The following is a 26,068-nucleotide window of genomic DNA, read 5'->3' as shown; positions in this document are numbered from 1 at the left end:
TGCATGGAGCCTGGGAAGCGATTGGTATCTGGTTACCCTGAGCTCAGCCTCTAGTAACAAATGACACAAGGCGTTTGTGAAGGCTGGAAAGCCTCTGTGAGAAGAGCACCTTGCATCCCACGGGGAAGGGGCAGCCCCCTGGAGCATGAGGGGTCTCTTGCTGCCTCTGCTTTGGGTCTGGCTGAGGGGCCACTTTGCTGCCTGACCCCCAGCCAGGATACGAGTTCCCAGATTGCTGGTGGGCGTGTGACAGCCCACGTGGCCACAGCACCCTGCCCCCTGCTTCTTCAACCCTCCTAGGTCGGGGAGTTCCAGTGGCAGGGCAGAGAGACCATTCCCCACGGCTGACTCAGCTACAGTCCACCCAGAGTGCGTTTATCGGCAAGTCTACTACAGAGGCACTGTACCTGAGCCTGGAACAAACCTTCTTCTTTCATGGACTTCCCTGGTCTCTCCAGGACACCTCAGTGCAAATGCAGCTGTGTAATGCCACCCCACACACTGAGTGGGGGGGAGCGGGTGGGCTCCATGTCAGTCAGGGACCTTAGGGATGCACGAGATGGAAATATGACTCAAGTTCAGTCAAGTTCGTAGGGGCGTTGACTTACAGAACTGAAAGCTCAGGTACAATTGGATCCATAGGCCAGATGTTGCCACGAAGGCCCTGACTCCCTCTCATATGTGCTCTGACAGACTCAGTCCTGTGGAGCCTCCAGCAAACTCACATTCTATCTTCCCTGTGGAAGGAGAGAGCTTTTCCCTACAGATCAACCCAGACGTGAGTCTCCTTGGCTCTGACGAGCCAGGCTTGGATAACTCAAAGCTTCCTCAGTGTCTCGGGCTTGCCCTGTTTTGATAATCCAGGCTTGGGCCCCGTGTCCTCCCAGGGACCAGAGGTGGAAACACAGCTCCTTTGGCAAGGGTCCTATTTTCAGTGGGGGTCCAGGGCAATAAATGAAATAATCATTGTGATAATACCAGCGATCACAGGTGTTGAGGGTGCCCTTGCTGAGTGCCAGCCAGGTCCTGCTCTAAGCACTTGGACGTGTTAACTCGGTCGGTGCTCACAACTGCAATACCAGGTGAGGTATTTTTGACAATCAGTGCATTTTTGACAGAAGGAACTGGAGGCCCAGACAGGGTAGCAGCAGGGTGGGGATTTGAAAAGGGACTGAGACCAATAATCCCCAAGACGGAGGGGTGATGCCTATGTGTGGGAGCAGGGGCCACACGGCTGCTGGGGATGGGGTGGGAAGAGGCGTCCTGTGGCCCCCAGGCTCACTCAGGGAGCAGTCAGACGGAAGGCTGGGGTAGACACCTGGGCCCGCCTGGGAAGGGTTTTAGAATCACAGGAGGGACTTGAGCTCCCTCTTGAACTGGGGGAGGTGATGCCAGAGATGTGGAGGTCTATAGGTACTGGGTTGGGGGCACAGAGCTGGGGGCCAGGAGTGGCTCACCGAGCTATTACCCAGCAGGGCTGTGCCTCACAGTCACGGGGGAAGTTCCTAAGAGCCTCCTGCTCGGACCCTGCTCTCATGATTGGCTCCAAGTTCTACAGTGAGGCCAGGACAGTAGAATTTTTTACAAAGCTCCCCCAGAGAATTCCAAGTGTGGCCAGGGTGGAGAATGCCAGGGTCTTCTGCAGGGTCCCAGAATGAGGTCAGGACTTTCTTCGATGGGGAGCGCAGGATGGGAGCCCAGGAGGAATGGGCAGGGTGCTGTGGCTCAGGGTACTGGTGGAAGAGAGGCATCGATGCTGAGTCTGATGCCCTGTGCTGGGCAAGAACTCTGCTCTTGCAGGAAGTGAAATTGCTGGAAGAAATTGCTAAAGGAAAGCAATTGAATAGAATTGTCCATGACAAGTTGTTAGTGGATTCATGAAGTCCAATTTTAAAAGCTGCTTTTTGAAAGAAGGATCCTGGAGAAGGGCTCACTAATGAGCAAGTTGCTGGTGTTGGGATGTCAGGCAGCTGCGCTGATGGAGGTCACTCCCAGCTCCCCTGAAGCCACAGGAGCCACCACATGTGGTCATTTACACAGTTCCATTCATTCATTCACTGTCTCAAGTTCATTCAACACATATGAACGGAAGGTCTTCTGGTGCTGAGACTCCAATGGTGAACAAAACCCACAGGTGCACTTGCATTCTTTGCCGCTGGATGCCTAACCTGAATCTGGGGGTCCTGTGAGAGGCAGTCTCCTAAGGGGCTGGCTGTGTTGAGCCCAGCCCTGCTCTGGAGACTTCGTGGGGCGAGGGGGCTGGGGGCCATTGAAGGCTGCTCTGAGGTCGTTGTGTTGTCCGTGTGGGATTGAGAAGGCCTCATGCCAGGACCTGTGCTCTTCTCTCCCAGGTGGGCCAGGGCCATGTGTATTCATTAGGGGCCTGTCATCCACTTGGGTGCTTAGGACAGAGTGGTTGCCCCAGCTCTCTGCTCCACAGAACCCCAGTTGCCACACGTGATACTTTTGCTAGGCCTTCTTCTAAAGAGTTCCACTGAGCCCATAAGAGATGTGTGTTCCTGCCACTCTGTTCCCAGCCACAACATAGAAAAGGGACTGAACTCTATGCCAGGGTGGGTGGGCTGAGAGCCCCAGGCACAGCGGCTTCTGTTGGGCCATTTCTGCCCAGGTACCTTTCTCCGGCTCCCTCCCTGCTCCTATCCCTGCCTCTCTGCCCTCTCTGGCTTTTCCCATCGTCAGCTTCACCTCTTAGGACCTCGTCTTCCAGAACCCCAGGCCCTTCCTCAGGCCCTCAGCTAGTGACCCCAGTTTTGGTGGAGGGACTGCTCTGACCCCAGCCCCAGCCCTTAGTGGCAGCAGTGGCAGCTCTGTGGGCAGCTGTGGCTAACTTGAGCCTCTGGCGGCATTCCCACCTGCACTCCTGCCCCGGGCAGAGGCCTGGAGAGCTGGTGCTCAGCCCGGCACAGCGGCTGGCATGCCATTCTTTTGACATGAGTAATAGCAAAGCAAGTCCAAGAAATGTCCAGTGTTTTCTCCCTGTTGTTGCCCAATTTCAAAGAGATAATCCAATCACCTTATCAGGTGAGGGGTGGGGCAGCCTTCCCAGAAGCAGACAGAGTGCTGGGGACACCCTGACATGGCTCAGGAGTCCTGGCTGTCCAGAGCGAGTGCTACAAGTCTGGGAAGAACCTCACAATGGAATCACTTGCCTATTTGCTCCTGATGTGAAAACCAGTTTGAATTTTTTTTTTTTTTTTTTTTTTGAGACAGACTTTTGCTCTGTCACCCAGGCTGGAGTGCAGTGGCACAATCTCGGCTCACTGCGACCTCTGCCTCCCAGGTTCAAGTGATTCCTCTGCCTCAGCCTCCTGAGTAGTTGGCATTACAGGCACTCGCCACCATGCTTGGCTAATTTTTGTATTTTTAGTAGGGACTGGTTTCACCATGTTGGTCAGGCTGGTCTTGAACTCCTGACCTCGTGATCCACCCACCTCAGTGTCCCAAAGTTTTGAATTATTTTTAAAGGCTTCAAGGAGAGCGTTTGTTTTGAGAGAAATTCTGTCAAGATATCCAGCCCAGTGTGAAGACACAATCTTCCTTTAACGTAGGATTCAAACCACACACAGTTTACTTCTGGGTATCTCTGTCAGGATCTTGTTCATTTCCCACTGCCTGATGTCTGGGTGGTGGAAGCTGAGGCCCCTGAGAAATCACAACAGACCCAGGGAGTGGTGGGAGTGCTACTTTTCCACGTCTGGTCTGGGTTTTGGGGGGTGATGTCCCCACAGAAGGCTTAAACTGGAAAATATCCATGATGAGCCCAGGGTGCATTTGGTGGAGGTTTAAATACTGTGTCAAGATGCATACAAATAAAATTAACCACGGTGCATGGCAGAAGATGTCTCTGGGAAACTGAGTGTCTGAACAAATGAAAGAAACACAAGAGAACAAACTCTTAAGCTTTTTGTAGAGAAAGAGTTTGTGCTCGAAATAGGGACAAGTTATAGGGTGACAGTCATGACTGTTTTCAGCAGGGAGGGCAAGCGAAGGTGGGTGAGCTTGGTTTGTTGTTGTTGTTGTTGCTGTTTTGAAACAGAGTCTCCCTCTGTCGCCCAGGCTGGAGTGCAACAGTGCGATCTTGGTTCATTGCAACCTTTGCCTCCCGGGTGCAAGTGATTCTTGTGCCTCAGCCTCTCCAGTAGCTGGGACTACAGGCACCCACCACCGTGCCCGGCTAATTTTTGTATTTTTAGTAGAGGCAGGGTTTTGCCATGTTGGCCAGGCTGGTCGCGAATTCCTGATCTCAAGATCCCAAGCCTACACCTCGGCCTCCCAAAGTGCTAGGACCGCAGGCACGAGCCACCGCATCTGGCCAGGTGAGCTGTTTTTAAGACACAAGCTCAGGCAGACATGGGATTGTCAGCAGGGTTTTTACCATCAGGTAACAGTCAATGTGTTCCCCTCTGCCCAACGTCCCTCACTGTACTCAAGAAATATCTGATGACCCAATAATAAAAGCTTACAAGATTAACTGGGATAACCCAGTTTAACATTCAATGAAGTCCCACTGGGCTGCAGAATATGGAAACATTGACCCATATAACTTGGCATTTGTATCCTTTCTGCAAACTCTCAATAATGTATAGTTTTAAAATCTAGGAGTTACGGAGCGTAAAGTAGCTGAGCTTTCTAGAAAGCAGACATTGTAATGAGTAAGCAAAGCAAGAAAACCTCAGTCATTGCTACCACCTCTATTTTAAGCAAAGGCATGTGGAGCTCCCTGGGATACTTGGAAATGCACATTCCCAGGTACTGTACAGGCCGTTCCTATGAACTATGCTAACGCAGCCTTCAGTACAGTCTTCTGTTTTCTGAGCTCCAGGGCAAGGTTGGCAATTTTGTCCCATCTCACCTGCCTGAAGCCAGAACACCTGAGGACTTGGCTCGGGCTGGAAGATCCACTTCCATGGCTGGTGGATGTTGGCCATGGACAGGAGAACTTTGCTCCTTGCCGGGTGGACCCATCCACAGGACTGTGTCTGTGTCCTGATGATCTGGGAGCTGGCTTCCCCCAGAGAGAGTGATCCAGGAGAAAGCAAGAAAGATGCTACAGTGTCCTTAGGACCTAGCCTGAGAAGCCACATTCTGCTGTTTCTTTGACATCCTGTTGGTCACCTGATTTAACCTTATTCCTCCAGGAAAGAAGGGCTGGCTGTTTCCCAACAGTATGTATGGGTGAGGGATCCTCATTCTTTCATGACCCCGGGTGGATTAGTTGAGGCTCCCAGCAGCATCCCGGCAAATCTGACTGGTTAGCTTAGTGAGAAAGGGAGCTTGGCAGACGGCTACCGCAGAGTTCTCAGAATCAATGGTGAAGCTGGATAACTAGGCTGAGAAAACAGGCAGGAGCCCAGAAGCTAGCAGCCCGAACCATGGTCAAGGCCAGGCCACAGGAAGCTTTTAGTAAGAATGTGGCCTGTGGTCCATGGCCACTGAGCCTGCTAGGCCCTTCCAGCTGTGGCCTCTGCGACAGTTCCAAAGCATCCAGGGGTCTATCACCCTAAAGACCAACATCTTGGGTAGGATTTGGTTGGAGTCGGTGTCACCCCCTGCCAAACCCTAACTGCATGGGGGAGGGAATGTGAGTGGACAGGAAGGACCTCCCCCGGGAGGTGGAGCACTTTGGAGTAGCAGCTGACAGGTAAAGGGCACCTCACCGGCCCACAAAGGACAAAAGGCCAGCCTGTCTATACTGAGCTCAAGTGTCAGTTTTGGCTGCAAGTATACCTGGTATTACACTATTAACGTATTCCTGAAAAGTTATGTTAATTGAAATTGTGCTTTATATACACTGGGTAAGCTTAATACCCTTCAGAAGTCCATAGCTAATCCTTTTGTGAAGCAGCTAATCTTTTTAGAGAACAAATGGTCACTTCTTAACCATTTCTTTCAAGATTAGGAGTCTGTTGTGTTTTCTCACGGCAGAGTAGCCAGTGTTTAAGTTTCCTCTTTTGCTCATGGTGAAGAAATGTTACTTTATAGAAAGCTGCTTGCAGCCTCTCATGCCCAATGAAAAAACAATGAGGGGTTTTTTCCTTGATTTTTAATCTCCACTGTAATCAACTGTCTTTTGCAAGGAGTACAGATTGTTGAAAATTTTAAAGAGCTTATATGATTTTATTCTTACCAGCAAGGCTATTTTAATATGAGCATATTTTAAAACTAAGAATGGCAGGATCTGAATGAGTGAAGAAGCAGGCACTGTGAGTTGTTCTGTGGCAAAGCACATTTGGACATTCACCTCCAACGTTTCTGTTTTTCTTCTGTAAGGAGCTTTCAGACTATATATAGCAGAGGTATTTTGTTCGGTTTCCTAGAGTTGCTTTCACATTTCCTGGATAACAGCATGCCGGGAGAGGAGGCTGGGGTGGGCGTGGGGAGTAAGCCTGAGAGGTTTAGACTCTACTCCACCAGGTCTAGCGACGGGTTCTGTGTGTCCGAAATAGTCATGGTGGCCACAGGAGAGGAGAGACCTAACAAAGGAGGAACTAGACAGGGAATGAGTTGGGAAGCCACTGTCACAGTCAAAAACCGGAGGGGAGAAAGAGGGGAAGTGAGAGAGACCAAGGGAAAGAGAGTTGTCTCTCTTTTTTTTGAGATAGAGTCTTGCTCTGTCACCCAGGCTGGAGTGCAGTGGTATAATCTTGGCTCACTGCAACTTCTGCCTCCTGAATTCAAGAGATTCTCCTGCCTCAGCCTCCTGAGTAGCTGGGATTACAGGTGCACGCCACCACACCTGACTAATGTTTGTATTTTTAGTAGAGATGGGGTTTCACTGTGTTGGCCAGGCCAGTCTCAAACTCCTGACCTCGTGATCTGCCAGCCTTGGCCTCCCAAAGTCCTAGGATTCCAATCGTGAGCCTCCGCGCCGGGTCTCTCTTAACCCAAGAGAGAGGATGGCAGGCGAGTAAACTGGATGCCGCCGCCCCGGGGGTTGGGTTCTCGCTCACCATTAGGGAGCTAGCATGTTGAATATTAGTGTATTTCTCGATATGTCTAACTCAGCTACCTTTTCCTCCAGCATTGGAACACACAGCTATCATTGACTGACGCCAGATGAAGTACTGGCTTGTATTTTCAGGGGCTGGATTCTTAAAAAGCACATTCCTTTAAACACTAGAATCCTACTCAATGTGGCAAGACACTCCCCGTGAGAGGGCATAGCAGGTAACGGTGGATCCATTCAGCAGGGTTGAGTTTGCTCAGTTTTAATATATGTAAGATGTGGGCCCATATTATGATTAGCAAAACCAGTGCTTGGAGATGGAAACTAAGTTGTTCGGGGTCATGTAACCAGAGGGTAACAGAGCTGGGATCAAGCCCCAGTTTGTCTCCCCAACCCAGGGCATCTCCGCAGACCTGAACAGTCCCCCTCCTGGTGGAGAGGAGCTTCCTGGAGGGGGTGCCGCCTGGGAATCAGGGCAGCCTGTTTTATGCCACCTTCTGGGATTGCAGACTATGATTCGGAGGTTGTCACGCCTTTGAGTGAAATACAGAGCTGAAGAAAACTCAGAAAGTAACATTTTTGAGTGGGTAGCTTAGTTTCATCAGTGAAAGGGAGTCATTTTCTTGATTCAATTGTACTTTTAAAAGAGAATACTAATACCCATTTACCTGGTGCATTTTAATGAATGAGTTCTTATTTATTATTATTGTACAGTATTGTTGAAAGCATGATGGCTTTCTGTCTTTTGTACAGCTTTTTCCATATTTCATATTGCATTTAAGTATAGAACACAGTAATCATCATTTTTTTTTGGCTGACAGAATTGATGCACTCTTCAAAAACTGTTAGAGAGAATATTGATTTCCTGGAGATAAGAATCCTGATTTGCTTTTTTTCTTCAAGATTGTAAATTGCATTAGTGGTAACCGTCAGATTTATGGTTAACGTAAAACTTCAAGAGGGGTAAATTGGATGACTCACAAACCTCCCATCATCAGTGTTTGCTGTTTACGCTTCCCTGGACAGCCTGTCTCATGCAGCATCCAAACAGACTTTAAAATTCCTTTAATTTAACACAGAACCTTCCGCTGATGAGTTTTTTGCTTTGTTTATCTGGTCATCTCTGTGCCCTTGTTTCCTGTCCTGCTCTCTCTTTCAGTAAATCTTGTTTGCTATCAACAGCCCTGTGTTTGTGTCCTTAGAGCTTGGAATTCCTGAGCGGGAAGGAAATGCTAGGAAACTTAATGCAGATATGTAATTCTTTTACTGTTTTCAAATGTACAGGGACCATCGGTTGAACTGATGTATCCTTCCTTCTTCTGAAAGTGCTCAGTGGGAATTCATTTCCCCTTTTGCATATCTTTAATGGCTTAATTCCAGGCACCTAGACCCATGTCTCCTGGATGCATGACAGATTAGCTGTGCTGGGTTAGACTCACAGGCTTATCTGGAATTCCGCACCCATCTACAACGCTGATTGAGTGAACAGCAAACATCTTACTGTGGGTACAAACTTGGAGGTGTTTATTTGGAAATTTATATCTACCTTCCATATAACATCTTGGAAAGCACACTGTTTGGTAGATGAGGCCTTATTGATGATGTCACTTAGAAAAATATCGTAGCATTCATTTTTATATCAATCTTCATTCAGCCCAATATTTGTGGCTGAACAAAACACTGACAACATGTCAGAGGTGAAGGTCATGGTCAGTTGCCTTTCCCATGGGAAAACAAAGATTAGCAGTGTAGCTATGGAAAGCAAATGTCTGTTAAGTACAGAGGTTGTTGTTAATAGCTTTATGTATTCAATTTGTTTGCAGTTGTCAACATCTCATTAGTTGTAAGCCCAATGACACTGCTTGCTGTTTCAAGTTACTTTTAAATTACACACATGCTACTTAATCTTAAAAACAAAATTAAACGTTGGACAGGTTTACATTTCAAGCTACAACATGAAACCATTGTATTTGGGGATAAGGAGTTTAACATGCATTGTAAAATAAAATTAGGGGGTACTTTGCATTCACAGCGGCTTATGTAATTAGGTTCAGTCAACTGTAATCTTGCAGGTTAATGTCTTCCATGATGTATGCTGTGTAAATAGTAAACTTACATATCCCTTAATACATCTGAATTATTATATAAATCCTTAATACTAATACAATAAAGTATTTTAAGCAAATTACTTGGAAGTGTGAGTTGCATGGCAAGTAGGTAACACTGATATATTTTTAAGAGATCAGCAAAGATAAATATTTCATTTATTTAACAAATATAGGTATTTATCAAGGGTCTACTTGGTCCAGGTACAGGGGACACAAAGATCTGAAAACCATAGTTACTGTCCTCCAGAATCTGCTAACTGAGTGTGACGTTTCCCGAGGGTTCCCTGGAACACGGATCCCCAGTGCCCTGTAGGGTGTAGACAGAAGAGTTGGGAACCACAGGGTGCAACGGGTGGGTTCTCTTTGGAGTTTGTGGATAGAGTTCAGAGGGCCTGCAAATCTAGATGGAGAAAACATTTGCACTTTTATTTCCATGTAATTGGCTTCTTTTGTAGTCCTGCATATCCTCTGTGCCTTTAAAACATTGTTTTTAGGCCTGGTATGGTGGCTCACGCCTGTAACCCTAGCACTTTGGGAGGCTAAGGCAGGCGGATCACTTGAGATCAGGAGTTGGAGACCAGCCTGGCCAACATGGCAAAACCCCATCTCTACTAAAAACATAAAAATTAACCAGATGTGGTGGTATGTGCTGGTAATCCCAGCTGCTTGGGAGGCTGAGGCAGGAGAATCATTTGAACCCTGGAGGCGAGGTGAAGGTTGCAGTGAGCCGAGATTACACCATTGCACTCTAGCCTGAACAAGAGAGGGAGATTCCATCTCAATGAAAACAAAAACAAAAGCATTGTTTTTAGAATTTATTTTTTAAATTACGTGCGTGGAGTGAAAGTCACTCATTTTTAGTGTACAGCTCCATGAGTTTGGACAAATGCAGAGTTGTGCAATCAGTAACACTATCAAGACACGCACATCTTACCACCCCACCTCCGAAAAATAAAATCTGTCATCGTGCATCTTTATGTCAGACCCTGTAAGCCCACCCCTAGCCCTGGTATCCACTGATCTGTTCTCCATCTTTGTAATTTTGCCTTTTCTGGAATGTAATATGTATGGAATTATTTATAGCCTTTTGAGTCTGGCTTCTTTCACTTAGCACATGGATTTAAGAAACAGCCTTGTGTGTATCAATAGTTCATTCCATTTTATGGCTGAGTAGCATTCTGTTGTATGCATGTAGCACAGTTTGTTTATCCATCTCCAGTTGGGGGACATTTGGGTTGTCTTCAGTTTGGGGCACTTAATGAATAAAATGGCTGTAACATATGCATGTAGGGTTTTGAGTAAACCTAGGTTTTCATTTCATATGGATAAGTAGATAGGACGGGATGGCTGGCTCACATGCTACGTGTGTTTAACTTTATAAGAAACTTCCCAACTACTTTCTGTCATGGGTTCACCATTTGCTTTTCCACCAGCAGTTGCTCTGCATCTTTGCCAACATTTGCTATTGCCAGTTATTTTTTTTTTTAATTTATTTCCTTTCTTTCTTTTTTTTTTTTTTTTTTTGAGATGAAATCTTACTCTGTCTCCAGGCTGGAGTGTAGTGGCGCAATCTCGGCTCACTGCAACTTCAGCCTCCTGGGTTCAAGCGATTCTCCTGCCTCAGCCTCCCAAGTGGCTGGGATTACAAGCACGTGCCACTACGCTCAGCTAATTTTTCTACTTTTAGTAGGGACGGAGTTTCACCACATTGGTCAGAATGGTCTCAATCTCCTGACCTCGTGGTCCACCAGCCTCAGCCTTCCAAAGTGCTGGGATTACAGGCATGAGCCACTGCACCCAGCCTGCCAGTTATTTTTTCCTTTGTAAGTTTTTGCCATCCTTATAGGTGAGTAGTAGTATTTCATGTCAGTTTAAATTTGCATTTCCCTAGTGACTCACAGTGTTCAGTATCTTTTCAGGCCCTTATTTGTATATAAAGTTGTTTATCTCCTTTAATAGTATGTGTTCAAACCTTTTGCTTATTTTTAAAATTGTGTTGTAAATGCTACATATTTTATTGTATGCAATTAAAAGCATTATTCTGATGATAAGTTTCCCTAAGTGGCCCAAAGGATTCATGTTCAAAAAAAGATTAAGAACCTTTGAAAGACACACTGACTTTAAAATGTTCTTTACATTTTTGCATTTTCTCATGACACGTCTACTTTGCTCAAAGTCTGCCTCAAGGCAGAAGCTGGCCTGTGATAGAATATTTCTCACCCCATTTTCTTTCTTTCTTTCTTTCTTTTCTTTCTCTTTCTTTCTTTCTTTCTTTCTTTCTTTCTTTCTTTCTTTCTTTCTTTCTTTCTTTTCTTTCTCTTTCTTTCTTTCTTTCTTTCTTTCTTTCTTTCTTTCTTTCTTTCTTTCTCTTTCTTTCTTTCTTTTCTTTCTTTCCTTTCTCTCTCCTTCCTTCCTTCCTTCCTTCCTTCCTTTCTTTCTTTCTTTCTTTCTTTCTTTCTTTCTTTCTTTCTTTCTCTTTCTCTCTCTCTCTCTCTTTCTTTCTTTTTCTTTCTGTTTTTCGTATATGAAGAGGGATTTCCAAATGTCACCGTCAAGTTGGTCATTCCCTCTGCCCCTTCCCAGGAGCCGCAAGCCATTTCTCTATGCTGATTTCTGAAACTCTACCGCCCTCTTTGCATCTTTACCCAAATGGAAGGAATCCTAGGTTGTGGGGAAAATGTGAACTAGCGTATTCCAGAAAAATGACCCCACTCCACCTTAGGAATTAGGAGTTTTTTCTTAATGCAGGACAAAAGTCTGAGTGTGTATTTTATCATCACTTATCATGCACATTTTATTATTGTTTATCTCCACAACACCATGGGCTTGGGATATTTTTCTGCCTTAATCTCTGTTTTTTCATCAGTTTCCCAGTAGGGACTCATCTCCTAGCAAAAATGTTTTTTAACTATTTGGGATATTTTTTAAAGCCTTTTGTGGAGCCTTTTATATGGTCAGCTAAGTTTTGACTTAGTCGTCACTCATTCTTTGAGTCAAGTTTCAATACCGTCTTCAATGGTTAACGTTTCTTGGAACCATAAAGCTCATTTATGATGAATATATTAATTTTATTGTGTAGTTCTTCTATTAAGGAATATAAAAAGAAATTTAGGGCACTTAAAGTGGTTCTGTATTATTTGTATTTGAATTCAACTTACCATTGTCCTCCTCCCATCAAAAAGAAAAAAACATTGACAAAGAATATTACACGCAAAGTCTGTATCGAAAATTAACAGGCCAGGCGCGGTGGCTTACGCCTGTAATCCCAGCACTTTGGGAAGCCGAGATGGGCGGATCACGAGGTCAGGAGATCGAGACCATCCTGGCTAACACGGTGAAACCCTGTTTCTACTAAAAAAAAATTCAAAAACTTAGCCAGGCATGGTGGCAGCGCCTGTAGTCCCAGCTACTCGGGAGGCTGAGGCAGGAGAATGGCGGGAACCCAGGAGGCGGAGCTTGCAGTGAGCCGAGATCGCGCCACTGCACTCCAGCCTGGGCGACAGAGCGAGACTCCGTCTCAAAAAAAAAAAAAAAAGAAAATTAACATGCCGCGTTGAAGAACTCTGCCATGTGTGAATTATTAATATTACTGTTTTAGAATGAGTTTTATCGATAAATGAATGTCCTACATTTTGTATTTGGCCTATTGTGGCCAAATATATGCAAACTTGTGTTACGTGCTTATGTTTTGGAGTATAGGAGCTATAAAAAAAGATGGTTCCCCTCCATATGTGTACAGTTCTTCCGGGGAAATGAAGACATACACAGGTGGAATGATAAGAACAGTGACAAAGAAGGGCCGCATGGAGTTTCCTTCCGGCCTTTTGCACGTGGCAAGCAGGCCCCTCATTGCAGCTGCGGTTTTTTACTCTGCTTTCCCTGCAGCGACAGAGACAGGAGCGTGGAGAAGGGCACGTGTGCTCTTTTGTAGCTCGAACCTGTGCTCGAACCACCCTCCCACACTCCACTCCCTGCTCAGATTCCTCATGCAGCAGTGACAGAGTACCACGCACTCAGTGGCTCACCCTCAGAGAAGCCTGGGCCTGGTCTACCCAGCTGCTTCTCTGCTCATCGTCTCACTTGACGAAGTCGACAGGCTGCAGGGTCATGTGCCTTTCCAGAGGCTCAGGATGAATTCACTCCCAAACTCATTCAGGTGGTGGCAGAATGCAGTTCCTTGAGGTTGTGGGACTAAGATCTTAGCTTCCACGCAGGCTGTGGACTGGGGGAGGTCCTCAGAGCTAGAGGCTGTCCCGATGCCTTAGCAGGTGGCTCCTTCCTCCATCTTCAAAGCCAACCATGTGCTCCCAGTCTCTCTGACCCCCCTTCTCCCTCATCTCTCTGGCTCTCCTGCTCCTCATCTGCCTTTAAGGGCTTGTGTGGTAACACAAGGTACACCCAGTGATCCAGGATAATCTCCCTACTTACAGTCAGCCGTTTAGCAAACATAATCCCATCTGCAAAGTCCCTTCACAACGGTACCGGGATTACTGTTTGATGGAAAAGAACAGGACTGGAAATCTTGGGGGACATTTTTGGATTCTGCCTACCACCCCCTCCGTACACACATAAACAGCAAAATGACAAAATTCAAGGCTCTCCTGAGTGACTGTTTGCAGCAAAGAAGGTTGTTTCCATTTCAGAGACAATATGTGCTGAGATGATTTTGTGATATTTACACATTTGGTGTTTTATCCTCGTGGACTACATTATACATATCTTTAGGAATACTCTTTACATAAATTAAGATAATTTTCTCTTTCCTGAAAACATAACAGCATGCCACGCGTTCTGGATGAAAATGAGGAACTGTTTACACCACGGGTCCAATTAAACTCCGCGAGAATTCTGATGTGTGATAAAAATGTGCTCAGATGTATAACATATTTTAAGTTTCCTAGGACTTTCCTTGCAAACATAATCACAAATTAATATTAAAAAGCTATTTAATTACAATATCAAGAATGTATCAAAGGCTCCCTGGCATTTAACAGAGAAAGTTACGCTAAACATACGTCATTATTCTCCTCCATGCAGTTGTTCGGGGTGACCTCGCTTAGCTGGGATTGACAAATCCACCCCAGGTGGCAGGGTGGAAGAGCTTGGAGTTTGGAGTTAGAAGGTCTGGGTTGAATTTTCTCTTTCCAGGCCCCTACCCCTCCAGGCTGGGCCAGTTTGGGAAGCCAGTCCCATGGTTTCCTTAAACCTCGATTTTCCTCATGGGCATGATAATCCTGATTTGAGATTTAATGAAGTCATATCGAAGAAAATACTTTGTAACCTATGAAGCACAGATGCTTGCTAAACAACTTCCTGTAAACATACGTTATCCCCCTCCCCGCCCCCACACGTGCACACACACACACACACACACACACACACACACCCCTCCGGTGATTGGAACTCACTCATCTTTCTCACAGTTGGTTTGAAAACTTCTGGGTTTCTGAAATGAAGATTCTTTGCAGAGGACAATCTTGGGGAAAAAAAAGATGAAGTTTGATTTCCCTGTTTTCTTTGCACTGTAGGGGTGTTCACTGAGGTTGCAGAGCACCAGCCGTGTCTGCAGAGGAGTTTGCACCTCACTGGTGTGCACTGTATTGCTTCACCATTGAGAGCCTGAATGTGAACCTTGTTGTATTAAGGTGATATTCTTGTCCTTCATGTGTTAGAATATGTATTTGCTTTGAAGAGAGTCAGACTCCCTGTCTTTTGGGACATGCCTTTGAGATCTGCCTTTCAGTAAATAAGATGCTGTCCTCAAATTGATCTGGGTTACCTCTCTGCATTGGAAAATCTAAATACTTCATAGAAAGCTCGGTGATGGCTTGAGTTTCCCAGAATGCTGCATTCATCCCCAAGGATGAGTCATGTCTTTGGGGGATGATGGGGCTTTGACACTGGACACATGGACACTGGACAGGAAGTTAGAATCCAGTCTCCCAGCCCTCAACCCCATGCTTCTTTCCGTGGGGAAGGAGGAGAAGCTCCGCCCCACCCCACTGGCCTGCTCTGCTGAGATTGTGGAGCACTGGGAAGCAGGGGCCGAGCCTTCCCCAGTCTGGGCCTAGGGGCTCTGGACATTGTCTACACCGGGGAGGTGGTCAGCATACGTGCGTGGGAACTTTCTGGAAGGAAGGAATGACCCTTCTAGCCGTGGGACGGTGGTCATCCGTGAGCCGCAGCCTCAGGAGGTGGGTTCCCTTCAGGCTCCAGCTCTCAGGGCAGCGCCCCCTGGGAGCCTCCTTTTTTAGGCCCGTGAAGAAAGAAGGGCTGCCAACGTTTGGGGCCCCCACTATGAGCACAGCCCCCTCTCTCCTCCTCAATCCCTGTCCCTGCCTCTACGTACCTCTGCGGCATTTGCAAAACCCTTTTCTTAGCAGGTGGTCCCATCTGTGTTTGCCCTTCTCCTCCCGTTTCCATGGAGAGGCTGGCACCGGGACGCGTGACTGACAGTGCTGTCTCCCCCAGCAGTCCCCTCTGAATCTGTCGGGTGCGGTGTGGGCTCTGGGCTCCACCCTACTCCTTCCTTAGCCCCCTCCCACTGCCCAGGCTGCTGGGGCTCCCAGCTCCCGTGGTGCAAATGTGGCCTTTGCTGGAGGCCGGATGCAGTTGTGCCAGGAGTAAGCAGAGCTTTTGTGACCAAAATCAACCCCGGGGCATCTCAGGCTCTAGCGCTGGTGGGCGTGTGAGATCATTTCAGCCCAACCCACGTCCCAGGCTTGAATCCCATTACCAGGGGCAACGGATCCTTCTTGTCCTTTCCCAGCCTGGTGATGGACATCCACTGTGTCTCCACACAGCTGGCCACTCTGTGGACAGCTGTTTGTGACTCAGCTCCTCCCAGCCTGAGCGGCATCTGGGCCCTGCAACTCCATCCTTTGCTCCCCTTTCTTCCCCCGGGGAGCCTCTCATCTCCCTGGTTGGACCCCATCTCCAGCTGAGGGCACCTTCTCTGACCTGTTCTGCGGAGCACCCTGGCTTGATGACACTTCCGCTTCCCTCCCAGGGTTGTGCTGGGGGCATCAGTCTCTGAGCAGCCCCTCCCTGAGGGCTGCCATGTCCCCTTAGTGCCCAGGCACGTCAAGCACTGCTACAAACCCAGACATTGCCAGGGACCCCTCCACCTCAAGTCCACCATAAGGTAGAAGCTTCTGGAAGGGGTGAGGCAAAGGGGCCAAACATTTAGACTAAGCCTCAGAGCTGCATGATTCCTTCCTGTAACTGTGAAGCAAATAGATAGATATTTCTCTGGGTCTGCCATTGAAGCTTTCTTCCCTCTGATCTCACCCCAGGTGCCTTCCTAATGTGCAGGTGACGGTTGCCTCTGAGCTCAGGCTTGCAGCTTCTGAGATGCACTCTCCTTTCACGACGAAGCATTCTGCAGAGGGAAAACCCTCTCTGCAGTCTCCAAGCTGTGGCCTAGCCCTTCCTTCATCAAATGGGATGCAACTTTCATTCCTTACTAAAATCTGGAAGTCACCCTCCATTTGGAAGATATCCCCGGGGTTGATGTCATCTTGTAAAGGGGACAGTGCCGTTTTCTATCTCATACTTTAAAAAGACAAAACCAATAACTACAAACCTCATTCACCACAGCGTGGGAGAGGCAACCCCACAGCAAAGCTTATGTCATGTTTCATAAATGGGTATGGATTTAGGGGCTGGATTTTTAAATAAAAACTTATTTTGAAACTTGACATAATTTGAGCTGCTTATGTTATAGATGTTATGGTATTAATTAATAGTATGTATTTGCTATGTCTGGGCTTGCCTGGACTGCTGGTCCTTGCCTTTCTTTCTGACACAGAATTCCCAGGGCCTCAACCTGCTTCTGTCTGCAAGTGACAGCCCACTCCACAGGGGCCTTCAGATAGGAGTAGAAAGTGGTGCCCTGGACTCTTCTGGCTCTAGAGAGTCTGACTCTAGAATCTACGAAGCCTTCCAGCATCCCTAGCTTCCCCCTTGCAGTAATCCCATAAGGGAAGTGTTGTCCCATGTTACAGGGAATCTGGGGGGGGCCGCGCTGAGAGATGTCATGAATTATTCTAACGTTAGTAACTCTATTGAAGAGACTGAAACCTGGGCCTCATGGACGTTGTGACCGCCACTCCCCCTACCCTGACCCAGAACCTCCCATCCTGACTCGCTTAATGTTTAGTACCATCGTCCCCTGGAGGATGGTCTAGTTGGCAGTTAGCTGAGGATTTTTCATTCTAATTTCATTTCAACATGGCTGTTTGTTGCTGTTGTTCTCTGAAGGACCTTATCAGTGACTCTTGCTGCAGTGCAGGTGGCCTGTCTGGGAATCAATACGGATGTTGACATCGGAGACTCTACAACACCCCCAATCTCAGTCCTTCTCGCTCCATAGGCAAAGCCATTCCCTGAAGACCTAACTCTGAGATTTTTTTACTCCTGAAAATGCCTGGACAATAAATAAATGCAAGCTGACGGTGTCGACGCCAGTGACCTAGCTGCATCATTTATTAATGGCATCAAGGCTTCAAGAATGTGGCTTAACTTGTATTTATTCACATGATGATGCTTTTTTATAAATCTGCATCTCGTCCTCCCCTAGGAAGAAAAAAAGGGCACCTCTTCATGAGTCACTTGATTAAAATTCCTCTCCAGTACTCTGTACCATCCACTCATATTGGAATTGTTGAAAATCAGGTGATTTGCAACTCCACATTTGCCCAAATTAAACCACGAGTGGAATTGATAATAAGAATCCTGAATTTTCTGAGTTGGAAGGAGGTTCTAGTGATTACCCACACCAGGGATGGCGTTTTACACATGAAGAAACAGAGGCCTCAGGGCTGTTTCTGATCCAGGTAGAATCAATACCTCAGTAGGGAAAAGGGGGAATTTTCTTGCTTGTGCTTTTTTTAAAATAAGCTATTTGTGGCTGGGCGTGGTGGCTCATGCCTGTAATCCCAGCACTTTAGAAGGTCAAGGCAGGCAGATCACTTGAGGTCAGGAGTCTGAGACCAACCTGGCCAACATGGTGAAACCCCATCTCTAATAAAAGTACAAAAATTAGATGGGCGTGGTGGCACATGCCTGTAATTCCAGCTACTTGGGAGGCTGAGGTGGGAGGATCACTTGAACCCTGGAGGCTGAGGTTGCAGTGAGTTGAGATCACCCCACTGCTCTCAAGCCTGGGTGGCAGAGCGAGACTCTGTCTCAAAAAAATAAAAATGAAATAAGCTACTTGTAAGGCCTGTGTGTGGGGGTACATGCATGTGTGTAAACTCTGTGGCCTGTGACCCAGATATATTAATAAATGTGTAAGAATAATTCAAGTAGGTAACACTCTCTCACATTTTTTAGAAAAGGAAAGAAGGAAAATGTGTATTCCCCTGTATTTCAGGGTGGCAGTCGGTTGGGGTGTGATGCGGCTTAAGGGTCACAGGAGACCTGGCCTCTTGCCAAGTGCTGCCACGACTGTGTGGAAAGTCTCTTGTGTACTCTGGGGACCCAGTTTCTTTCCTGTGAAGGGAGTCGACAGAAATGAAAAAGATCCCTGAATGAGATACTCGTTGTGAAGGAGCCAGCATAGCAGCCCCTTAATTAGGGGGAGTGTGCTGTGTCACTGAAACACTCCTTGTTTCTAATCAGGGAGCTCTCACTGATCAGTCAGGACTCTAATTGTTGGATAGAGTCAACAATTAGAAAAAAAGTCATAGTCTCCTAGGAGACACAGATAAGTGAGCAGACAGGGTGGGGTGGTCCCAGCACCTTGGGACGAGTGTCAGGGCAAGCAACAGGCAGCTGGGTGCAGTGGTGTGAGCCTGTGATTCCTGCTACTTAGGAGGCTGAGGTGGGAGGATCGCTCGAGCCTGTGAATTCAAGCCTAGCTTGGGCAATTTTCGGGAAACAGAATAAACAAAAATTGACGTTTTTTGAAAAATAAGTTTGCATTTTCTTCAATTCAAAACATTTTTAGAATTGATATTACTTTTTATAGCTTTAAGGCATATTTCACATCAATATTACTTCTTAATATATGTTTCTTTTGCTACAGATAGGGAGTGTGTACATTGATAAAATTAGTATCAGTGGTATTGTAACCACCTGGAATTGGTAAAATAGCAGCAGTGCCAGTCACCTTTCTTAGAGCAGAGATTTCCAGGAGGCAGTATCTTCATCCTCAGGACCCAGGTCTCTCTTCTCTGACCCTGCCTCGACCCTGACAATCCCAGGGCACTCTGCGTTGGAGTAAATTTGGATATGTGTTACCAGATCTTTGCTGAAGAGCGCAAGGAACCTAGCATGCAAAGCTGGCCACTACGGATACCCTTTTCCCTCCCTTTGAACAAAATTTTATGGATGCCTTTCTGAACAAATAATATGAGCTAATCCTCATCATTCATTACATTTAAAGAGCATAACATGCCATTGAAATCCTTTTCCAGATGTTTCAGCAAGTGAAATCATTTGTGGTTCATGCTATAGCTTTTTCAGTAACATGACTTGAGAAATTTTTCTTCTTACTAATAAAAGGGAATCATTCCAGCAGTTAAAGAATTCATCTTGGAAGCCTCTGGTTTTTCATATGCTTTACTTTTAAAACTTCCCCTTCTGCTGTAGCAAACACGAGTGCATGTTAGGTTTCATCTTTGGAAGATGAATGCAGCATGTGACTTTTCAAACAGGGATCTCACATTTTAAGTCTAGTTATTCCAGAATAAAAACAAGCCAGAGGCCCAAACACAGGATTCCTCACTGTCATTAGCAATTTGGGCACAAATCGTTGAAGGGTCAGTTGGGTGCAGTTGTGCTGGAGGATACATGGAGAAAAAAAAACCATGTTCCAGTCTAGTTCTGATACACAGAAATTGAAAGAGCAACACAAGGAGCCCAGGAAGAGCAGGGCCAAGATGAGCAGAAGGAAGAGATAGACTCTGGAAGGAGAGGCAGGAGGAGGCAGGTGTGGGCAGGTGCAGGCAGATGTGGGCAGGTGGAGGCAGGAGGAGACAGGAGGAAGCAGGTGAGGGCAGGTGCAGGCAGATGTGGGCCTGTAGAGGCAGGTGGAGGCAGGAGGAGACAGGAGGAGGCAGGTGCGGGCAGGTACAGACAGATGTGGGCAGGTGGAGGCAGGTAGAGGCAGGAGAAGGCAAGAGGAGATAAGAGGAGCCAGGTGCGGGCAGGTGCAGGCAGGTATGGGGAGGTGCAGGCAGAAGTGAGCAGGGGGAGGCAGGAGACAGAAAGAGGCAAGAGGATGCCAGCTGCCTGAGGTGGCTGACAGCCTTACCCAGCCAAGGTTTGTGCCCATCCTATACACCCATCCCAGGACCTTTCTCTAAAAACTCCGCTCTGACTTTGACATTTCCTTGAATAAACACCCCGGAAGCATCTCCCTCGTGCAATAATCCAGTCTGCCTAGCCCGGTGAACAAGGGTTCTACCAGAGCCCGGCCAACCTGGGACACCTCACATCCCACCATCCTTGAGGCATTGCAGGCTCACAGCCTTCCTGATGGACTGCGCCTGTGCACCAGGCTGCTCCCCTGCATCCACCTCTCATTCAAGTCGCCTTCCTCTGGGAAGCCCCCAGACACTTCTTTTCTGTCCTGCACTGGCAGAGTCCCCCTACTTCCCCTGCACCCAGCACATTCCTTCCTTCATCAGGTGTTGCTGCACCTCTGCTGCTGGGCAAGCTTAGTGCCAGGCACTGAACACACAGCTGAGTCCCAGATGGATGTCTTAGTGTCAGGAGACAAAGTAAAGTGCTAGGCCTATTGTCCACCATTTCTTGAGGCAGGGTCTTGCTCTGTTGCCCAAGCTAGCCTTGAACTCACAGGCTCAAGCTATCCTCTCACCTCAGCCTCCCAAGTAGTAGGGATTACAGGCTTACATCATTGCACCCAGCTGCCTGTTGTCTGCCTTGACATTTGTCCCAAGGTGCTATGACCCAGTTCACTTGTCTGTGTCCCCTAGGAGACTGTGACTTTCCTGCAGGCAGGGTTGTACCTTCTCATCTGTACCTTCAGTGCACTCAGGCAGGGAGTGCCCAGAAAATGCTTGGGGAATGAAGACACGAAAGGTTCCCCCAGTGAGTCCATACAGAGCAGAACGGCAAGCAGAGTGGGAGGCACCAAGCTGGCAGGGCAGGGTCTTGTCCCAGATGTGCTGTGTCCTGGAGAACGATGTGCTAACCACGTGCAGGCCACCTGGGATGGGGAAGAGCAGTGGAGTGAGTCTCCCCTGCCTGCTGGAAGGTGGAGACCCTGTGGCATCTGAGGTCAAGGTCAGTGCCACTGGGCTCACAGGGCTATTTCTCCAAATGTTAGAATAGAGAACTTCAGATTAAACTTCCCCTCTGCCTACTCCTTCCCCATGTCGGCATTGCTGAACAGCCACCATTTAGCAATTGTGGGAGCAACACCTATTTACTGAGGGTCCATTCTGTTCTGGGCCCTGACACAGTAGCCCCAGGAGGTGTCACAAATGCAAGAGTCATGCAGGTGTCATCATACATGAGCCGGGGGAGCCAGGTGGGCCTGAGCCGAGGGGAGCAACACCTATCCCGACCACAGGGGTGCCCTTCTCAGGCTCAGCCCGCCGTGGGCTCACAGGAGCACATCTGATTTTTCAAGAGAAGCTGAGCATCTAGATTTTTGTGTGAAATGCTACAATTTAAAAATATAAACAATGAATGTAAACAAATCTTACACAAGTAAGCTAAATAGGAGCCATTTCCTAGCTGCACTTGGTTTCTGGACAGCCAGTTTTCCACCTTGATTGATGAAAGAAATAACCAAGAATGGTTATTTCTTTACTTCCAGATCTCCATTCCCCTGTTCTTTCTACAATACAACTCCCACCCCTTCCATCTCACTAAAGACCCATTGATGCTCCTGTTGGCTCTATCTGTACATCCAGGCTTCCTTGGTTTGTGGCCACAAGCCCAGAAGCCCTTATTCTGATTTGCAGAGTAGGGGACAGGTGAGGGTTGGGCCGAATGCAGAGCCACCAGTGAGAAGTTGGGCAACCTTTGATCTCATCAGTGTGGCCCAGACTGTGTCACCAGTAATGGAAAAGGCAAAGAAACCAGGCAAAATATTGATGTTTATCTGCAGAGCTGAATGTCTTTTTATCTCACAGAAAAAAAAAAAGGTCAGCCTCCCCTGAAATGCAGGCCAAACCCCCTATAGTCCAATCCAGAGCATTTCAAGTGTCACTTGCCATGGAAGGAAGCTGAAGACCACCATGTCAGAGAAATGAGAATGAAAGAAAGAGAAGGAGAGCTATGATATCCAGGAAGATGGTTTAAGCACAGGGAACCAAGGAATCTGGTTCCATCTGCTAGCGAACTGAGGCTCTAATCATCAGAAACAGAAGAATGTTGAGGAAAGGCGATCAGAAGTTTGGGTGCTGTGCATCAACCTGTCTAAAATGAAAATTTTTAAATGTGTTTTTCTTTGAATTATACAACATCCTTGATTTAAAAAGCAAATCAACCAACAAAGCTATGCCTTTGTGGGCACTCAACTTGATCCTTTGTCTTTATGTTAAAAACCAAATCATGCAAAATGTCCATCAAGGGATGAATGAATAACCAAAATGTGATCATACATGCAATGGAATGCTACTCAGTCATAAAAAGGAAGCAGCTCCTCTCATTTGCCGCAACACGGATGAATGTGGAAGACATACTGAATGGAATAAGCCAGTCACACACAGATAAATACTATATGATTCCACTCACATGAGGTTCCTAGAGTAGTCAAATTTGCAGAGACAGAAAGTTGAATGGTGGGTGTCAGGGGCTGGAGAGAGAGGGATGGAGGGTTATGTTTAAGAGGGACAGAGTTTCAGTTTGGGAAGAGGAAGAAGTACTGGGACTGACTAGTGATGATGGCTGCATAACAGTGTGAATGCACTTAATGCCCCTGAACTGTACACTCAAAAAGGGTCGAAATGGTCAATTTCATTTTACGTGTACATTACCACAATTTTAAAAACTCACACAAGAGCAGGAATTTCAGGGCCGCATCTGTCATCATAAAACCATGGCACTGTCGAGACTCAGAAACAATTTTAATCACATGGGCCAGGAAACCCGTGACTTTCTTATCTCTTTGATCTGATGGAAACACCAACATTTTTTTCATGTTTGATTCTTCTCTTCCCAGCTCTGCCAGACATCCACACATCCTGTCTAATGAAAACAGTAAGACCATTTAAACTCTAGAGGTCATTTGAGGAAAGCATCCCTAAATGTGTAGTTCAGAGTAAAAAGTGCTCGTGTCAATAACAACTTTTCATAAATTTGTTTTTCTGAGCATCACAGTGGTATTTGTTCATCTCTAAAAATCTGGACTGTTTCAAGATGATTTTTACAATTTTTATAAGGAATGCCCAGACTTGCCTGGCTGCCAGTCTCTCACACTCCCTGTAACCCTTGTGTGGAGGAGTAGGTTGCTAATCCTCTCCTAGAGTGTCTCTGCCACCAGCCTGGAGGGCACTGGGGCTCCATGAGTTCCTGCGGTTCTTTGTGCATGTGAGAACTTTCCCGTCATTTTCTCCCATAAAGGAGGGAGACGGCTACCTGCTGGGACCTTCTGGACTGCCTCTGAGTCTAGGTTGAAGGAAGGTCGGTGAAGACCCCACCCACAGTGAGACAATGGGGTGGTCACAGGGAAGCTCCACCCACCAACGCCCCAAGCCCCAGATGTCCTGCTGCCTGGAATACTCAGGCTTCCAGGGCAGCTGAGGTGACTCTGATTTCATGTGCTCAGGCAGATGGCATTGGAGAGACTCGGCCATTTTATTCTGCAGTTGGTCAGCACTTCCCAAGGGGATTTTGTTGGTCTTCTCCAAACTCTCTTAATCCCAGGCCTTCGCAGCCTCACATTTGCTAGTCTTAGAACAGAGCTAGGGAAACCTGTTCCTCACGAGCTGGACAGGCAGACAGGAGTGACCGTGCCCACTGCTGGGGTGGCAGTATTGGGCATGGTGTATGAGTGTGTGTGGGTTGACTTGGCTGTGGACTCTGGGTGGAAGGAGGAGGAAGTAGTTCCTACAGGCATTAAGGGGCTGGGAAGTCTAATAAGAAGCAGTAGGGCTGTCCCAACAAGTGGGGCATTCGTGCATGGCAGAACCTAAGGGCACACAAAGTTACTCCTGTCAGGAATGTGAGTCAGCCAATGGCCAAGCTTTGACTTTGGGCCAGGGTGGAGAGTGGCAGCAAATCACAGTCCTGCTGCTCGAAGGGCTGAAGTCCAGGGAATGTTACTGCACAGAGGGCCTGATAAGAATCCGGGGACCAGAACTGGGGTATAAAGTGGGACTGAGAATTAAGAGTAAGACCACAGCTGTTGTGTCACATGCAGCATGATAGTCAGGGATGGATGAGCACCTCTGGGAGGTACTTGATAAATATTGATTGAATGGCTAAATGGTGGGTGGGTGGATGAATGTATGGATGATGGACAGATGGATGGATATGTGGATGGATGGATGGATGGATGGATGGATGGATGGATGGATGGATGAATGGATGGATGCATGCATGGATAAGTGGATGGATGGATGGATGGATGGACGGATGGATACATGGATGGATGGATGGATGGATGGATGGATGGATGGATGGATGGATGGGTGGATGGATGGATGGATGGATAAGTGGGTGGATGGATGGATGGATAAAGGGATGGATGGATAAAGGGATGGATGGATGGACAGATAGATGGATAGCTCAGTGAGGTTAGAAACCTAGGCAGAAACTGGATTGTCAAGGCCCTACAAGGAGTTTGCACATAGTAGAAGGTCATTTGAGGAGATGGAGCAGGAGAGTGACAAATGGAGCTGTGTATTTGAAAGATCTCTCTGGCTCCATGTGGATAACAGGCTGGTATAGGTGCAAGATTGGAAACAAGAGACTAGCTAGGGGATTGTTGCAGTGAAAGAAGATAGTGGCATAACATTAGGTAGGTGGCAATGAGATGGAGAGAGTGGGCAGATGCCACACATTTTCAGAAAGGCTGAAGATCAGGAATCAGTGAGTGTTCTTTAGATGTGTGGGGAAAAAGAGGGCGGCATCTAGAATGACCCCCAGTGGGCTGGGCAGCTGGGGGGATGGTGGCACCTTCTATCAAAGTAATGGGGGAAAGGAAGAGAAGGCTAGGGATGGATGGTTGTGACTGTCATGGGCCAGGAGCGCATGGATCTGTTTATAAGCCTATCTCCTTCATTGGACCTCAGGAAAGACCCTCTAGCTTCTTCACCCCTCCCCTGCACATCCAGTCCAGCTTCTTCACCCCTCCCCTGCACATCCAGAGCTTAGTGCAGTGCCTAGTACCTAGTTGGTTTTCGAAGTGTTTGGACTAAAGAGTGAGTATGCAGCTGGGATTAGACAGTCTTTAAAATCATTCCCTGCTTAGTTGTGCTGCTGTAGCAACATGCATAAATGGGAGTGAGAGGGGTAACTTGAGGAACAGGCAACTCAATGTGGAGAAGCTTCCAGGGCAAGCAGGTAGAGGAGAAATGGCCTCTGTGCCTGACCTCATACCTGAAGCCCGAGGCAACATGCCAGCCAGACTTTGGGCTCCTCGCCCATGGACACCTGTGTCTCGCTGGTGCTCTGGGCTCTCCTTTGAGGAGGCCCCTGTCTCAGAACAAATGTCACAAATAATGAATGCCATGCTTCAAAGGAAGCTGATGCATGGAGTGTGTGTCACCTTCCTCCACAGGAATGGGGTTTGGCAGTGATCCAAAAGCTCACTGTTATGACATGTTCTCAGGGAAGTAGGTCATATGTCCTCAGGGTATTCAGAGAGGCCTGTGAGTGTGAGATGTTTGGGCTGAGCAGGGCTTTCTTCCTCTCAAGGCTCCAAAGGGCAGGCCAACAGGTCATTTGGTTTTTCTCTCAGTGATATGTTTTTCTCCTCAAGATTCATCACCCCTCTCTCCTCCTCTGCTTGTTCTGAGGTAAATGGACACAGAAATGCATTCTCTGTTTTATCCTTCATCATTGCTAA

The sequence above is a fragment of the Mandrillus leucophaeus genome, unplaced genomic scaffold (genome assembly GCF_000951045.1).
Source record: "Mandrillus leucophaeus isolate KB7577 unplaced genomic scaffold, Mleu.le_1.0 Scaffold557, whole genome shotgun sequence".
Taxonomy (NCBI): domain Eukaryota; kingdom Metazoa; phylum Chordata; class Mammalia; order Primates; family Cercopithecidae; genus Mandrillus; species Mandrillus leucophaeus.
The sequence above is the reverse complement of the archived record's forward strand: the minus strand, read 5'-3'. Positions refer to the sequence as shown.